Here is a 12,468-nt window from a genome sequence, read left to right on the forward strand (position 1 = left end):
AACCAACAGCAGTAAGTTGTTTCTCAGAGTCTGGCTCTCATTGCTTCAGAGTTTAAGCTTTTCAGGCCTTGAGTGCTGAAGACTTGATGAAGTGTTGGGTGTGCAGACAAGCTGGAAAATGGCTTTTACAGCCAAAGCCAGGCTTCATCAGCCTCAAAAGTGGAGGAGAACCACCTTGTTCTCCTTCACAGCTCCACTGAGCCAGGCAGGACTGCTCAGAGGATGGATTTGGCAGCACGGGAAACAAGAAATGTCCATCTCTGCAAGAATGTTGTACCAAGATAGAAGGAGGAGTCCCAGCTGGAGCAAAATTCACCAGGAAAAACAATACAAAGCACAAAAGTAAAGGTACTGGGGTGGCAAACATGGGAGTGGGGCGATGTGAATTGAACATTCTCTGCTCCACCTTGGTTTGCTGGGGTCTGGGTTTTCTTTTGATGGCAGGAAGGAGTAAATAATGTGCTGAGGGAAGGATAGGGAACAGATGGGAGTGGGAGATAAAGCAAAGAAGGGTGATGGGTGGGACAGGAAAACCAAGGGAGAGGAGGGATGAGGACTGTTGGATCAGGACGAAGAAGAGGGAGCAGTCACCAGGTAGGGACTTGTGTCTAGGCTCGACTTTCTCCAAGGAACCAAGTGGCACCGGCACTTGGAGTGGATCCTTGTTGTCTAGGCTCCAGAGGAAGTTCCTCTTGGCTTTTCTCCTCACTTTATCCTCCTTTTTTTTTAGGCCATGGAGAGGCAGGATCAGAGTGGAAAGCTGAGACACCTCTTTTACTTTCAGCAGCTCCGTGTGACTAGAGAGGGAAATTAAGCTGGAGTGTTGTGATGGCTGTTTCCTGCTTAAGAACATAAAAAATGGAACCATTCCTGACAAACAAGGAGTTCAGCTAAAGATGAAGTGGAGGTAGGCGGGAAGTTCTGTAATTGCTTTTTATTTAAATCTTTATGAATTAGCTCTGCCAAGGTTGGGGGTTTTTTTTTAGATTTTTATTTTTTGCTTGAAATGGCTTCTGAGTAAATTTTTCAGCTGCAATTACAGTAAAAACAGACTATATACAGCTATAGCCAATATGTTGGATTTAACATATAGGAAGAATCCTTTTCCTTGTGAATCTCCGAGGTCTAATTTACATGAAGAATGACAAAGGTTTAATTTTCTGTCATTATGCACAGGTTAGCCTAGACTGGATATTAATAGAGACACATAATTCACACCCACAGCCACTAGTAGGGTATCAATCAAATTTTGAAGATAAAACTTACACTCCCTGGCAACTTTTAGGGCACAGCTTTCTTCTCGTTTCCTCTTTTGAAACTACTTCAGCAGTGCAGAGAGGGACCAGGTCTGCAGTTCAACATCCAGCCCTTAGTAATGGGGGAATGGGGACAGGGGACACAGGTAGGGCTGTGTTTAGAAGCTTCAACGGCCAGTTAGGCAAAATACTGGTTGTAACCCATATTTGGTGGGTTTGGGACTAAATTCTGGAGTGGAAATGGGGACAAGAGAGGGCAGACCCTCACTTGGCTGCCACAGGTGGGTCCTACACTGACCACCCAGCATCGGATCTGTGCCTTTAGCAAATATTCCCTTGTCACAGCTGGCATTAGTCACCTTCTAGTCCTAAAGGCCTTCCACCCATAGGTCCCCCGACACTTAAAAATAATTTAAAGATTATTTATACACACTTCCATCCATCTATCTGAGCACACAAGCTGGCCCCGAATACTGAGAGCAGAACAACCATGCGAGGAAACCTAAAACCTCACCAACCAAAGAACAACAAACAAGCCCACGAGCCCACAGGAGCTAAAAATGAAACAAAAAGGGCTTCAGCTTTAGGTAGAAGCAGTGTTCTTAATGCCAGTGGTGTTCTCAGGTGGGTATTACAGGGAGGATAGCCCGAAATTTTGGGCTCCAGGGCAGGCCATGATGCCTGTAGGCTCGAGCTTAGAATAATCAAAATGTAATGTTTGTAAGTTGACAGGAATAAATTAATCTCTTAAAAATAAAGTAAGATGGAAAGCTAAAGTTAAAGGAATGTTATTGTACAGGTGGAACTGTTGGAGTCATTTTGACCTCTGCCAACACTAGGGTAGAGAATCCCAGAACATCCTGAGCTGGATGGGACCCACAGGGATCACAGAATCCCAGAACAGGTTTGAGTTGAAAGAGACCTTAAAGCTCATCTAATTCCAACAACCTGCCATGGGCAGGGACACCTTTACTAGACCAGGTTGCTCCAACCTGGCCTTGAGCACTTTTAGGGATGAGGAAATTATTGATGGATCATCCAGTCCAGCTCCTGGCCCTGCCCAGGACACCCCAACAATCCCACCCTATCCCTGAGGGCATTGTCCAAACACTCCTTGAGCTCTGGTAGCCTTGGGGCCGTGCCCACTGCCCTGGGGAGCCTGTTCCCAGCATGGGGAAAAAAGCAACTGTAAGGGTTGGATCAATATTCCAAGGATTTTTATAAGGGTGGCCCTTTCAAACGAAAACGTCCCAAAAAAGTCAAAGGAAAAAGGAGCAGTGTTTCTATACTACCACATACATGCAAATTTTGAGGGAGGGACAGAGTTGTTAGTGATTCCCATCAGGTCCCAGAATTTATGTAAATCCAGATGGCTGAACGACACGAGTTCATTTTTTTTCTTTAAGGGAAATCTGGAAGTTTTAAAAACAATTTAGCAAGAGCCAATTAATCAAACGCAGCAGAAGCGGGCTGGGATGGCTGCCTACGAGCGGGAATGCCGTGGTTCAGCTTCTCTCAGGCAAGGACGGGAAGAAACTCCTCGGAAGCTTTAGTGGGAAGTCCCTCTTCCACTATCCCAGGTTGGTTGAGCAAAGCCTCATCCAACCTGGGATTGGAGAATTCCAGGGATGGGGCATCTCTGGGAAAAGGAGATGAGTATTTAAAGCATCTCAGGTGGGATGTTCCCATGGGATCGCGTCTCACTTTCTCGCCCGAGTTGCTGAAATATTTTGCTTCCCATGACCTGGAATGTTTGAAGCAGGACTTGGGGAGTTTCAGGCAGTGCATTAATTGAACTTCAATGGGGTAACTCCTCAGAACACCAAAAAATCAGTTAAATGTTGAATGGTTGAAAGGAAAACAGAGGCAGAGGTAAGTGCAGGACAATTCCTTTTTATGTTTGTTTATTTATTTATTGACTCTTGGCAATTCAGGCAAAGATTTTTGAACCATGCCCTGCCCTTTTTGCCTTTTTATCCCTCATTTCAGCAGTTCGCCGGTTTTATTGACGCCGCTTGACGGATAAAACAAAACAGCCCTTCGGGATTGGGTGCGGAAAACCGGGTCAAGAAAAAAAAGTTTCCTATTTGATTACGGCACTGTGTATCTAGCAGGGATTGTACTTCGCGTGGGCTGCCGTCCCTCCGCGGGGTGCCAAGCCCCGTGCCGGGCTCCTCAGGGACGCGGACCCCGCTCCCATTCCCGGACCCCCGAGGGGCCGCGGGCGCAGCGCCAACATGGCGGACCCGGCCCGCCCCCTCGTTGCCATGGCGACGGGCCGCGCGCCACGGGGCGGAGCCGGGCGGGAGCGCGGGGCGGGGCCGGATTGGTTCCCTTCCCCCCGCTGGGCTATAAATAACCCGCGCGTCCTGATTGGCCGCGGCGCGAAAATGGTTGCGCCACGTGACTACCCATCTGGGGGGGTAGGGGGGGAAAAAATAAATTCCAAGATGGCGGGTCCCGTCACGGGCTGAGTCCGTCGGTGGCGCGCTCGGCGCCGGGGGGGAGCCCACCGCCGCGCCGCTTCCCCGCCTCGCCCGCCGCACAGGTCAGTCCGCGGCGCCGCCGCCCCCTAGGCCGTGCCGGCGCCGCCCGCGCCGCGGGCCCTTTAAGAGGCCGCGCGCGCTGCGCCGCGAGCCGCTCCCGGGGGCCGCGCACGCACCGTGGGGTCGGGGGAGGGGGCGAGGGGCGGGAGGAGGAGGTGACGGGCGGGTCGCGCAGCCAATCGGCGGCGGTGGCGGGCGGATTTGAGCTGCGCGGCCCCCCCAGCGTCCCGCGCTGATTGGGCGGCGCGGCGCCGGGGGGGCGGGGCCCGCCGCGCGCCATCACCGCGGCGCGGGCGTGTCGCGCGGCGGCGGGCGGGACGCGGCCGGGAGGGGGGCGTGACGGGCAGCGCCGTCACCCAATCATCGCGCGGGGCCCCTGTTTTTTGTGAATGGGGAGGGCGGGGCCTGTTCGCAAGGGGCGGGGGCAGCGTCCGCGCCGGCCCCGCCCCTCCCGGGCGGCCGCGGCTCCGCCTCGTCCCCGGCGGCGGCGGCGCTCGGTCCGTGCGGGGCTCGGTCCGTGCGGGGCTCGGCGGGGCGATGCGGGCGGCGGTGAGTGACCGGGAGCGACGGAGCGCGGGGGCCCGGCCCCGGGGGCGGCGGGGCGGGCGCGGCCCTGCGGCGGCGGCGGCGGGGGCGACGCCCGCGGCGGGGCCCTGCGGCGCCGAGCGGGCCGCGGCCCGGGGGTCAGTCCTGCCATCCCTGCTCCCCCCTCCCTACTCCTCCCCTTATCCCGGGAATAACGCGGGACTTGCGGAAAGTTTGCGCGCTCCCGCCGGGCCCGCGGGCCCCGCGGCCCCGAACCCCCTCCTTAGAAAACCACCAAAAATGGCTTTTTCCTTGCGCCCGGGAGGATTAAACACGGGGTGCGCTCCCCGCGAGCCCGGAGGTGGCAGTGACAGGTCCGAGGCCCAGGGCTGCAGCTTCGTCTCCCAAAACTCACCTTTTGGGGGGACCTGGGGGGGGGCAAAACCACCCCAAACCTCCGCGCCGGGCTAAATGAACCCCAGAGGAGGAGGTTTGAGGCTGGCGAGGAGCGGAGAGGGAGGTGCTGCCCGGCAGCCGCGTGTGGGTTTTGCTGCAGGGATTTATCAGGGAAGATGCTGCGCGATCCCGGCGCTCCCCGGAACGTTCCCCGCTCCCCGAATGTTGTCCCCGGAGCGTCCGCGGCCCCCTGGCAGCTCAGGGGTAAGCAGATGGATTTCCATAACAATCATTTGACGCTGGGCAGCGTCTGGAGGGAAGGGAACCTGCCCTTCGCTCAAAGCCACTTGCGTAATTGTGTCGTGCGCCCGTTTGCTGATAGTGGAAGGTGCTTTTTTTTTTTTTTTTGGGGTGGTTTTTTCGCTTGGCAGTAAGGCTGTTTCGGCGGATTCGCATCAATTAGGCTCCTCGCCGTCGCGTTCCAGCCTTGCCTCATATTCCAGGCTGCGTTAGAGCTCTAAAAACGCTCCCGAGGAGTGGGGGGGATCGGTGTTGGAAAGGTGTGGGTGGATTCAGGGTGTGAAAATGGCTTGTTAAAATCTGCGATGGGGCGTGCGGCGGGATATCGGTGCTCTCGTTTCTTGCCCGTTTCTTCCCCTTCGATCCCACCAGGCACCTCGTTGCCGTGCTCGTTTCCCACAGTTGATTTGAGGCTGAAAAGATGGAGCAAGTATATTATTTTGGCCCCGGGAACCACAGCGAATTTCACTCCTGCGGGAATAATCCCCCTGGCCAGTGCGTTTTGATTTACTGGCATCACGGCCTGTCAATACATGGGGCTCATGCTGCACTCGCTGCCCTCAAAGTGCTTCTCCCGCTGCCAAAAGCTACCTGAAGTTAATTATCTGAATTGGGCTTTTTTTTTTTTTTCTCTTGTTGTTGTTGTTGTAACGGCAACATTTTTAAAAGCTCGGGAGCTCTGAAGTTTATATAATAATCTGGTTCTTGGCAAGGCTCCGTGGTGGTTTTGTGTGTGTGTGTGTGTGTGTGTGTGTGTGATGCGGTCGCGGCGCTGAGTTTTAATCGTTTCTGATGTTTCCAGCACCACTGTTTGGAGTTCTGAGCCTAAAAAGCTGCAGCAGCCTCGCTGGGGAAGAGTTGAGGGCACTGGAATTAAGAAAGCTCAGCTGCTTGTATACAAATATACAGCAATTACGAGGCAACAAAGTTATTGCAGAACCCTGCCGTCACCATGGCAACACGCTCACTCAATTACATTTGGAAATGTAAAATGCCACCCAGTTAGAAAGAGTAAGTTTTTAGCGACTGCAGATTTTCTGGAGAAAGCGAAATGTGGAAGCTGCGGCTTTCCAGGATTCCGTGTTTTCCTTCGCCTCCCGGCACGTGCGTCTCGTGGATTCCCCTCGCTGATGTTCAGCCGTGCCCTTGGTGGTCGGAACTCGGTGCAAAAAAACGCAGCTAAATCTTTTAAGATCTTAACTCTGCCACCCTCCAGTATTTTTTGGGTTTGCTCCAGGGCTTGGCTTTAGGAAGGGGAAAAGCATTTGGAAAATCACCTCGGAATACCAGAGGAATAGGTCGTTTGCTTCACGGGATCGGAGACGGGGAGGAAAAGCACATAAAAAGCTTGTGTTCCTTGTATTCCTCCTAAAGAGACTATCCTAAAGTAGAGGAAAGCTGGCAGGTGGGAGGGAAAGCAGTGAAGTTCTTGAGGAGCCCAGGGAGTGTCCAGTGAGGAGATGGCAGGTGGGGGATACCAAGATCCTGGTGTGGGATGCAGGTGAACTCGTTAGTGGAGCTGAGTTTCACTTGTTACTTGCCTTTCAATGGTGAATCACTGGCAAAATGAAAAAAGGCCGTATTGGACAGGGCTTGGAGCAACCTGGGCTGGTGGAAGGGGGATGGAACAAATAGGCTTTAAGGTCCCTTCCCACCCAAACCATTCCATGAGTCTCTGAAAACAGGAAGAGTAGTTTCTCTCGTAATCTTTGTGCCTGTGAAGATGCAACTCTGCTGAAAAGGTGAAACCAACATTGCAGTAAAACAAACAAACAAACAAGGTATAAAAAACCCCACCAAACATTAGGTTGTTGTTTTCTTTTTCTTTTTTTTTTTTTTTTTGAAGTAGGAGTGGTGTGTTTACAGACACCTGATGATGATGAACTCCTGAAGGAGTTACGTGGTAACAGGAGCTGGTAAGAGATGTTTAGGTGGGTGCAGATTGCTGGGGGGTTGTCTTGAAGACATGTGGTTTGCCCAGATCTTTAGGGGCTTGAATTCCAGGCTGCCTCCTGAACCCTTGGAACGTCTGGATTGGGATAGGTTTGCAGGTCCCATGGACCCGTGCTGGGTTAGGGAAGGTTTTGGATGGAAGCTTTGTCCAACCTGGCAGGTTGTTGTGCTTTCACCATGAGCAGTGGCCTTGTGGTTTGTCCTCTCCTCAAAAGCAGCAGCTTGAGCTCATGGGAATTCCAGCCCTTGTGCTTGTTTTTCTCCTCTCCTTCTGCCACAGAGTCATGGAATGGTTTGGGTTGGAAGGGACCTTAAAGCTCATCTCATTCAAACCCCTGCTACAGGCAGGGACACCTTCCACTAGCCCAGGGTGCTCCAAGCCCCGTCCAACCTGGCCTTGGACACTTCCAGGGATGGGGCAGCCACAGCTTCTCTGGGCAACCTGTGCCAGGGCCTCACCCCATCACAGGGAAGGATTTCCTCAAGTGGAAGCCCAGGAACTGCCTGTTCACAGCTGCTGGAAAGGTGGAGGTGAGCCTTCAGCCTTCAGTCTCATGTTGAGCTGCAGGGGTGAGGAGCTGGACTTGTTAAAAATGAAGGTTAAAACTGCACAGGAGTCCATGGGTTCAGGGTAGTTAGCCCTCTTAATCCCTCTTTGAAATGGTTTGTACTTTCTATGCAACAGGCCTTCCAAAGCCAGCCTAAGGTGTATCTGTGATCCTGGAACTTACCCTCAAGATTCATGTGCAGCTTTCAAATCGGGGGAAGCTGCAAACTTTCTACGCAGGAACGGGCCCAAACCAAGTGTTGAGACAAAAACTTGCCCCCAAATACATAATATGTGATGGAATCAAATATTCTAGGCCAGTTTTCCTTCCTCTTCCAGTGTTCCATTGCCATGCCTGCCTTTGTAAGTTCAGTGGGACTGGTTGTCCTCGTGTTTTCCCGAGCTCAGCCTGGATCTGTATGGGTTAAGTGCTCTAAGTGTGTGCTGAAGTGATGCTCCCTTCAGGGCATAAAAACCTGAGTGCTCACCGCCCTGCTGTGCCAGCTGAATCTTGGGGTTAAAACAGTTCTTTAGCGTCCTTTACAGTTAAAGAAGTGATTGTGTCACACCCCTCGGTGTTGTGGATATTTGTATTTACTGGAAAGAAATACTCCTTGGCATTGTGTGTATATCTCTATATATATATATCTCTGTGTATAATCTAAGCCCCCGAGCCCTTGGGACTGTATTTTTACTCCTCCTGCATCCATGGGTGAGCACACACAGTGATGTTACCAGAGGAATGGATTTGCTGAGTGGTATCTGTTGCTGGCCTGTTCCAAACAGCAAAGCTTGTCCCAAACCACAAGGAAATATTAATTGAACATGTTATTTGGCCACTGGTAATGACACTCATTAAATATTTGCCAAGTATTCTTGCTGGTTTCTTTGGTGGTGTCGTCTCCTCCTTCATTACTCCGGTTATCCCATCGCTTTCCCGTGATCTTTTTCAATCCTGCTGCCTGGCGTACAAGGGTTTACATTTTGTCAGAGTCCTGCTGGAATCCTTGGAGTTAGTGCTTCTGTGAGAGTGTGTTTTACTGGACAGAGAAGGTGACAGGATGTGTCTCGTCACTGAATTCACAGTTGCTTTTGAGTTTGGAGCCCACATCCCCCCTGGGTGGCTTCTCTCTCCCATTCCCTTTGCTCCCAGGATCCCCAGATCCAAGCACACCAATGCTCCAGAGCAGGGGGAGGGAACCTGGTTCTCCTCACTTGCAGAGCTCAGAGGGCTGAGGGGTAAAAAAATCATGCAAATATGTGTGTTTGCCTCTCAGTTTGAGCTGAGAAACAGCAGAAACACTAAAGCTTTAATAATTAGAAATATAGCAGTGTTGCAAAATAGTGAAAAGGCGTGAATAGTCTTCTAAAAAATTAAAGTAAAAGCTGTGTGTGGTGGAGGAATCTCAGCATTGTGGTTCAGTTTAGGTTGTCTCATATATACATGTAAATATATATATATATATATTTGAGTCCTTGGAGGAGGGAGCTCCTCGGAGCGCTCCAGCAATTGATGCCACTTGCATTTTGATTGTGTTCTGCACAAAGCCAAAGTGGGCCAGGTTTACTTTCTCCTGCAGTGGACTGTGTTGATAAGGCAATATATAACAGATGATTCATGAAGTGCTGCCTGTCATTGCCAGGGCTGCTTGAGCAGTGAGCAGATTTTGGGCAACGCTTCTTCACCGGAAAGATTTGGGCAGTTTAAACTGAGAGGAGGAGGAGGAGGAGGAGGAGAGAAAAATCTGCACTGGATTTCTGGCTGTCTTAAAGGAGCTGCCTCACAGCATCCAGGAGAAACTGGGGAGAGGGAATGGGTGAAAAAAGAAGGGGGGGGTAGAAGAAGCAGGAAAGCACAAGGAGGTTGCATAATGATGTTGAAAAAGGGAACAATTGGGAAAAGGCTGTAAAATCTCTTGGAAAGCTTCGGTGGTTTTCCCTTTGTAAGGAATTGCAGCTCCCTAAAAATTCAGGCCTTTTTTTCGTGGCATTCGTTCCTGGACGCCTCTTGATCAGCTTTGGTTTTTTTTGGTTCATTTTTCTATTAGGTGTTACTTCAGAAAAGTTTGATCAAAATCTCATTCCAACTGCCATCTCCTAGTGCAGGGGAATTTGTGCTGGCTCGTGCTCGTGGGCACACTCAGCCCTGTGCCCTCAGCAGTGCCTGACCCTTTGTTCCTCCCATGAGAAGCATTTAACCCCCAAAAGTGGCAATTTGAAAACTGGATCTTGGAACCAGCTAATTAGAACCCTCTTTTTCTAGTTTGATCAAGATTATGTTCTCTTAATTTTCTTTTTTTGTTTGTTTGGTTGGTTGTTTTTTTGTTTGTTTGTTACTTTTTTGTTTGTTTTGTTGGGAGGGGGTTGTTTGTTTTTTGTTTAATGTGCATTTAATAGCAAGCCAGTTATTTTATTTATATGCATAGATAGATATAGGTACTGGCTGAAGAATTGTATTTTAAGGGGTTTATTTTTTGCCACCCTAGGATGAAATCATGTGTAGGGGCTGAGCATCTCTTTCTGGGTGCTGGCAGCAGAGCAGTGTGTTGTTTTAAATGTCTTTTTAAGCGTGTCACTCTTTCATCCTGGGGAGCACTGACATCCAGTTGAACTGAATTTCATGTATCTTTTATGAGCAGTGAACAATTCCGATATTTCACAAGCAGGAAATAATTCACTTTATTAATTTTTCGGGAGAACGGGCCCTTTAATGAGGTGTCTGTCAGTGAGACTTAATTACAGCTAATTTCTGTGAACATTAGTACACTGTGAGTCGCTCTGTGCAAAATGGGCTTTCATTTGTCACAGGCACGTGGTGGTGTTGGTTTGCTGATAGAATTTGCTTTAACTTGAGAAATAGCTGTTATTCACAACGGGCCTGTCACCAGTCAGTTCCCATCCTTCTGCCGGCTGGATTTTCCCAATGTGCTCCAACAGCTTATGTTGCATTTGCTCAGAGAAATAATGTTCGAGTTAATTCTGGGGTTGTGTTGACAAAACTTTTGCATCGTTCCAAGAAAAGGATCCACGTTGGGAGCCTGAAACAGGGAATGAATCCTGTTGTGTGCTATTCCCAAGGATTCACAAAGGGAGTGTTGCTCACAGTATTAGGAAGGTTACATTTTTCCCCATAGGAGCTACACTTACCTAGTTCTTGTTTCTGTTAGAATCCTAAATACAGGTAGTTCTTCCAGAGAGCAGAAAAACCTGCCTTGCTGCAGGTTCCTGGAGAGTGGGGGGGATTTGCTTTCCTGCCCAAATAAACTGCACAAAAGTGAAGAAAAATTGCATTATTCACACCTTTTAAAACGACGAGGATTCTGAAAACTGGAACAGTCTGTGAGTTTTAGCCTTGGGAGCTCGGGACAGGGAGGAGGGAGAAGTCTCCACCCTGGAACACGCAGGTGTTTGTGGACACTGGCTGAGTTGGAAGGGGATGGGATGGGGGGGACAGTGGGATGTTGGCCTTTGAACGCAGTGGCTCCAACTGCAAACCAGTAGGGATGTAAAGATTATTGAATTCCCGTGGATCACTGGAAGAGGAAGAGCTGTGGTGCAAACTGTGAGGCAAGAGGGCCTCTCCTGGAAGGAGCATTTGTAGATAAAACTGAGCTTTCCTGCAGGCAGGATTATATTTTACAGCACTGCAGATGTGGAACTCATTTCATCCCAGGAAAAGAGTCCCTTCTCCAGCCAGCAGAGGTAGAATTCAAACAAAATTGCTGTCCCTGGTGCTGTGGGGTGACTCAGGAGGGAACCTCAGAGTCTCACTGGGAACAAAGTTGCAGGACTCTGCCACGGAGCTTGGCCTCTTCCTGTCCTCCTGGGAAGCCTGGCTTGTTCCCTTGGGCCATTTGGGGGAAAAAGGGAGCACAGTCGTATCTTGGAATATCTCAGAAGATATGGAGGCATGTTTCTTGCAGGGGGGATGAAGGCTGGCACCTCTTCTAAAGCTGGAGAGGGCAGGAACTCATTGAGGTGCCTCGTGCCGCCTTCCCAAGGAACTGGTGCAGCGTGAGTGTGGTTTGTGCCGCTGGAGCATCGTCAGGGGCGGGGAAAGAAATGGCCCTCCCAGTGCTGGGTTAATATCTGGACTCCTGGAGGCCTTTTCCAACCTCAGTGACTCCATGGATGCTGGCGGGATCTCTGTGGGGTTGTTGTGAGGCACAGCCCTTCCCAGGAAGCCTGGTCTGACGCTGCTGTTCCTGCTGTAGGACAACAAACCAGCCCCTGGATCCTGTACCCTCGGCTCTGCTGGGGGTGGGAATTGCTGCTCAGACTGAGTTCTCCACGTTTGCTCAGCGCTGTGCTGGAGCAAGGCCCGGGTGTTTGGTTGTGAGAATGCTCAAAACTCTGTGCCTTGTCCTTGTTCTGTGCTGAAGAGGAAGGGAACGCAAGGCGAAGAGGCCACACCGTCAGGAGTGTTGGAATCTGGTGCTGGATGTCCTGCTGGGTAACCAGTCCTTCCAGTGGGCTGGACAGCAGTACCACGAGCTGCCTTTGCTTTTCAGTTCTTCCTCACTGCTTGGCGTACAGGAACCTCCCAAAATAAATTACTCTCTGTCAGGATCATGTTGTGCATTTCTCCCACCCAACACTGATCTTCTGGTTGAATTTAACAGCAATGCTTTGGCTGGGAGAAAAACGTGCTTTACTTCCTTCCTTCCACAACTGTCCCCTGCTGTCAGGTGCTGGTTGGAGGCACTGGAGTCAGGGCTGTCTCTCTCGCAGGATTTTTAACCTGGGAGCACGACAAAGGAGGAGGGAGAGGACTAGAAATGAGTGTTTATTCTGATTGCACATGGTAGGTTTTGGATGCTTTGCTGGGGGCTGTGTTTGCCTGTCTTTGTCAGGCTTTGCCTCGTCCTGTTTGTTCATCCCTGCGGCCTCATCTGCTCCCTGCGCCTCGGACAGAGCGCTTGGGGATGGGCTTAATCACAACAGG

At 50.8% G+C, this 12,468-nt stretch overlaps 1 protein-coding gene across 3 annotated transcripts in view; it reads left to right on the forward strand.

The window, feature by feature from the left end:
* The first annotated feature begins 3,688 nt into the window (after nucleotides 1-3,688).
* The window catches only part of HDAC4 (histone deacetylase 4), a 223,999-nt gene continuing 215,219 nt past the window's right edge, over nucleotides 3,689-12,468 (forward strand). Inside the window, exon 1 of one of the 3 annotated variants that reach the window (XM_032692521.1) lies at nucleotides 3,689-3,804. The gene's annotated coding sequence lies outside the window, so the exon portion shown is untranslated. Of the gene's footprint in view, nucleotides 3,805-4,294; nucleotides 4,352-4,766; nucleotides 4,988-12,468 lie in introns of those variants that run through there. The other 2 variants (XM_032692522.1, XM_032692524.1) reach the window with 2 other exon arrangements.

Source organism: Chiroxiphia lanceolata, chromosome 7 (assembly GCF_009829145.1).
Source record: "Chiroxiphia lanceolata isolate bChiLan1 chromosome 7, bChiLan1.pri, whole genome shotgun sequence".
NCBI lineage: Eukaryota > Metazoa > Chordata > Aves > Passeriformes > Pipridae > Chiroxiphia > Chiroxiphia lanceolata.